This window comes from Saccostrea cucullata, unplaced genomic scaffold, assembly GCF_032062105.1.
Source record: "Saccostrea cucullata isolate Sc308-1 unplaced genomic scaffold, CSIRO_AGI_Scuc_v1 ctg666, whole genome shotgun sequence".
NCBI lineage: Eukaryota > Metazoa > Mollusca > Bivalvia > Ostreida > Ostreidae > Saccostrea > Saccostrea cuccullata.
Window position 1 is genome coordinate 109,311 of NW_026919713.1, and position 6,000 is coordinate 115,310.

Below are 6,000 nucleotides of genomic sequence, written 5' to 3' on the forward strand. Positions count from 1 at the left end.
AAATGTTTTAGACTGTTACAACATGCTAGAAAATTTATTTTTAAGTGTTTTAAATTCATCTTTGACAACCTTTCTGCAGGTGGTTTACTTTTAATATGCGACTTTTCGTCAATATTAATTTAATTGTTTTTGATAATTCAAAATAAAACAATGTATGCATAGGCTTATAATTGGTATAAAAAAAAGAAACAAAACAAAACAAATAAACACAGAACACAAGACGGTCACGTACATTTCAAATACTGAAAGGCACACAATACTCAGTTTTGTTTGAATCATTGCATTTTGGTTTATATTTTTCCAGATCTGCTGAAAAGCAGGTATGTTTGTGATTTGAAAAACGATGTTGCAACATACTAAAAGAAATTGTTAACAAACTGTCGATGGATATATTCGGAATATAGATTTATGTTAAGTTTCAATGGCCATACACGAGCATTTGTTAGATCATAGCAAAATACGTCTGACTCTTATATTTTTTTGTCTGTACCCTTGCACACAGGTAGAAGTAACTAGGCTACGACCGGTGTCAATTTCAGCGAAAGAGCACAAAAGAATGGTAATGAACTGAGGTGGAGGGGACTCCCCAATAATATGTAAAATGAACGTTACCGAAGTGACGAGACATAGTTGATGACAAATAACCTCTTTTGTTACATTATAATTTCTTAAATTACTGCCTTAAAACGCTTCATTGAAATGATTTTTATGTCAATAATTGCTTTTTTTCTCAGTATTTTCTTATTACTTATTTACATATTATTACAAGCTTGAAATGTACATACCTACTCATATTCTGAGCAATCGTATCTTTATAGTGGTGATTGTGACATATAACACAATGCGATTACATAGAGAATCTTTTTGGAATGAACTGAAACAAAACGATGAATTTTTAGATTAATTTTAAGCTTTTTATTAAACAGAAATTTATCTTGAAATGTACGTTACATTTACGCAGTTTTCTAAATCGGCATGGATATATGTTAAAAAGACAGTAACTACAAAATAGAATTTTACTACATGTACATGTTAGGTTCCAGTATCTATAGAAAATGACAAGATTCCAAACTGATCGCTCTAAACAAAACAGAGAGAGAAATTTAAAGCATATATTTAAAAAATGTTTTTATACATCTGGATCAAAAAGTAACCCTTGTTTTTTGAAAGGAAAAATCAAACGCACGTTCGTATGCCGAGAAAATATGTTGCTGACAGAGTTGGTAGGATGTGCTGGTGTCAAGATGAGATATTCCAATTGTGATTTGAATGACAACATTTTTTTTACATATCTTTTTGGACATTGAAGAAAGAGTAACGTACATTTCAAGCTACATTTCTGAATAAAATCACCCTCTACTTTATCGTCTTGTCATTATTCCATGTATTATAATTTGATGAAAAAAAATCTGGAAACAAAATCTTCAGATACTTTCTTTCAAAGGTAATTGATAGAAAAATTGTTATCTTGAACTTCATTTTTTAAAAAATCAGAGAGGCATTTGTGCCCTTATATTGAGAATGGGTGAGTTACCTATTACCCAGAGGTAGATCAGAGTAACAAAAAGGAAATGCATTCTTTTTATAGCCGGTTGTGCACCACTGATCTTTTGGCCAGAAATTTCAAAATCTTGGAAATTTTATCATAAATTTTATTTTAGCATAAACGGTTGACTAATACCAAGGAACAACTTTCACGCATTTATTCATTTTCAGAGTATGAAACACCCCCCCCACAACCCCCATTCCCCGGTAAGGGGTCATGAAATGTACAATTTCGAATGAGGAACCTTTCTTCATCATAAATATGTACTTAGATCATTGGCATAATAACCAGGAGCAAAGGAAAAGATTTAAAAAAAAAACGAATCAGGCATTTTAATTACAATTAGTAGAGCTCCGCCCTTACACCAGAACCTTTTACCCGGGAGCCTGAAATTCACAATTTTTGAAGAGGCATCCTTCTTTATCATAACTATGTATATAGTTACATAGTTCATTGGTTTAATACCCAGGAGCAGAGGAAATTATTTTTAAAGAGTTAATACATTTTCATTGTAAAATCAATATATTCCCGCCCTAATCCTGAACCCCTGATGCAGGGGCCATTAAAATCAAAATATTGGAAGAGGCAACCTAATTCAAAATATCTATATACTTGGTTAGTTTATTTTATTACCCAGGAGAAGAAAAGATTTTTACATAATTTATGAGTTCACTATATAATCAATAGAGCTCCACCCTAACTCTTCAATCCAGGGGCCATAAAATTCATAATTTTGAGAAAGCATTTCTTGCTCGTCATAACTACATGTATGTACTTGGTTAGTTTTTTTTATATCTAGGAGCAGAGGAGGTGATTTTCAGAGAATCCATGCATTTCATTAAATAATCAATAAAGCCCCATCCAATTACCAGAACCCCTGACCCAGGGGCCATGAAATTTACAATTTTCTCGCTCATCATAACTATGGACTTGATTTTTTTTATATCCAACAGAAGAGAAGATTTTCATAGAAATAATGCATTTTCACTATTTGATCTATATACTAGAACCCCTGACCCTGGGGCCATGAAATCCACAATTTGGGATGAAGCATCCTTATTCAACATTTCTTGGTTAGTTTACTTAACGCCCAAGAATAAAAAAAAAAATTCAAAGAAATAATGCATTTTCCCTACATAATCTATTTAGCCCCCCCCCCCCCCCCCGGCCCCATGGCACTAAAACCCCTTACCCAGGGGTCTTGAATTTCACAATATTCACTGAGTTTACTTAGGTGACCTTCAAAAGAATACTAGTTTCAGGAGACACAGATATTAGGTTTCCTTGTTTAAAAAAGAAGGGGGCCAAATTTCTATGAGTCCATTTTTCAAAGTGTGTTGAGTTGTAGAATTCCTGGACTGGAATGTTGTTCTACGGTTAAAAAATGACCCTACTTGTCAGAGAATATTGACCCTGCGTAGAAAAATGACCCACTGGTAAAAAATCTATGGAGGTCACTTTTCGTAGTTACATCGGCCTCTCCTCTGTCATCTGTGACAAAATTAATGCAACATAACAATCCTAAGCTGATTATTTCACAACATACCATTTGTTCAGCTGGAAAGTTTTCCCTCTGAAATTTTTGGAATTAGCAGCTAGAATCCCGAGTTAAGCATGGATTTACGAAAAAATCTCGGTTCATGTGTATTAAATTCAAAAATCTGGTAAAGTTTTGTGCGAACATGTGGAATGATATCATTTTACTAACAAGACAGTGGGAATCTATCAACACTTTTAAACAAAATGCTGTTTTTCGACTATATTATTTACTTAAAAAAATTATTAAACTTCGGGGTATTTTTGTTTTTTAAGCTAGCTTTTTTTTATATATATAATTTAGGAACATTTCGCCATTAATAGAAGTAACGGTGCACGTCTTTGCGTTTATCAGCGGTTTTGGTAAATTATCAAACTGAATTTTCGTTAGAAAGTCTATATTTCCCGAATAATAATTTGGAATGCTTCCTTTACATAACTGCAAACTCAGCTACTAGTACTTTTTTGTGTAAAAGTGTGCAATTGTGGTATACTGTTATACAGATGTTGATATTATTGAAGTAACTGGATTTATACATCGCTGATATCTACTAATATTGCTGATAGAAACATGTTCTTGGGCTCTCCATATACTATGACACGGAAGTTACCAAGGTATCTGTAATACGGTAATAAACTCAGGTACAAGTATCTTTAAGGTCTGACGACACGTTCCTAAAAAATATATAACTTTTCTTAAGAATTCGTCATTGAAGTAGAGGTACCTAATAAAGTTTTCTCAGAAAAAATTAGGGTACCTTACCAGGCATTTGGTCAAGATACCATAGGGTCATATCTCTTATATAACCCTTATGGGTAATCTTCTAAATGGCCTAAAACACAATTTTTGGTGTTCTTATATTTAAAAATATTTTAAAAACAATGTAGAAATCGGAAGAGAATGACATATATGAATAATTTTTTTATATAATACCAAGAGATACAAAACATATATTTGAGGAACGTGTCGTCTGACCTTAATGTAAAAGTATGCAATTTTGGGATAATTCCATGTATGTTGATATTATTGAAGTAACTGGATTTTTACTTAACTGAAATCTACTAATTTTGCAGATAAAAAAATGTCTTAGCTTTTTCTGGCACTGGCGTGTTAGGTTGGGTCTTTTTTGTGCTGTACTTTATTGGTGTTAACCTTTTATCCACAATGTGATTCATACTTCACAGGCAAAAAGTACTAGTTCCAATAGATACCATGAACATATCTTCGAAACTTACATGAAATATATGAAGATATCGAATAGTATTCAAGTTCAAAAGTTCATTAAGCAATGATTTAGAGCAGTCCAAATACGGGCCTTCAAAACGTCAGGTGTCATAGAGGAGTGATCATCCCCTGCTGAACGGTAACACCCGCCGTGTGCTCCTTGTCATGATCAAGATATAATGGAAAATTCGTTGATAATTCGGTGTTTGCTGACAAGATTATTGTATCGACGACTCATCTTTAATTTGGAAATGATGACATCAAACGAGATTGTTTCTGATATTCTTGTTTCAACAACATGCATGCCAATTACAAAGATAGCCCACTTTGTTTTAGAAATTGTTAATACGTAAAGCATGCTCTTGCGTTTCGAATAAACTGAGATTTAGAAACCCCGTATGAAGGCGATAAAGTTGTATTGCTGCATGAGTTAGGGAAATGACGATTGAAAAATTAAAGTCAATACGCTTAGCATAAAGCATGGCTGTTAGATTACCTTAGTTTTGTTATCGTAATGAAAAGCTGTTGGAATGTGTACTTCCGAAATATTTGTATATATATCAACTATGTGAGAACCTGGAAGATTTAATGATATCGATATTTATATCGCAAAATTCATTATATTACTAAAAAGTACTAATGACTGAGTATATCACTATACAGATATAGGAAACCTCAGTACCAGACAATGTGGACAAGCTACTTTTGACGTCAATTCAAGGCCTTGTTTGTTTTGACATTCCGTGTAAAATTTACGATAAAATTTCATAGAACTTCCAGAATGAAGTGAAAATTTCACATTTTATGGTTTAATTGTGTCCCGACACATACCTGAATAAATGGGATTTTTGGATATCAAATGATCAAATCAAAAAAGTTTTTCTCAGTCACAGATAGGTCGCAAAAACGTCGTGTTCGAGGTTGCGCCGCCTGGGCATACCATTGCTTTCAAAAACATTACTAATTTATTAAAAAATAAAATTTATGAGTTATGGTTTATTCTTTAGATAGAAAAGATTATGTTAACTAGATATTTTAAAATTCACTGATGTGCTTAAAGCGGTTTTAATTTTATGAAGCTAGTCCACGAACTTTTTGATAACCTCTCCTAGATATATAATTATGTGCCTGGATAGAGATCTGGGAACCGTATTGGTTTTTTCCCCTATCCTTCTGTCGTTTAGCTGTTTGTCTGTTTGTCTGCAAAATTTAACATTCACCGTAACTTTTTAACTCTAAAAGATAGAGATTTAATATTTTGTATGCATACTCCATTAATAAAGTTCTTTGAAAAGATACCAAACTCAATGACCTTATGACCTTGACTGTGGCCTATATGCTAAAAACAGGTTTTTTCTACAAGCTTAAAACTTCGCCGTTACTTTTGAACCATCAAAGATAGAGACTTCATATTTAGTATACGTACTCTACTAATCTCTTTCCAATGATGTCAATTTTAATAACCTTGTGACCTTAACTGTGACCCATATGCCAAAAATAGCTTTTTTGAACCTTCACCATAACATTTGAACCACGAGATACAGAGACTTCATTTTTGATATGTATACTCCTCTCATCATGTTCCTTGAAATAATACAATGTCAATGATCTTGTGACTATGACTTGAGCTATATGCTAAAATAGCTTTTTTCGACCTTCTCCATAACCTTTGATTTACGCAAGATAGAGACTT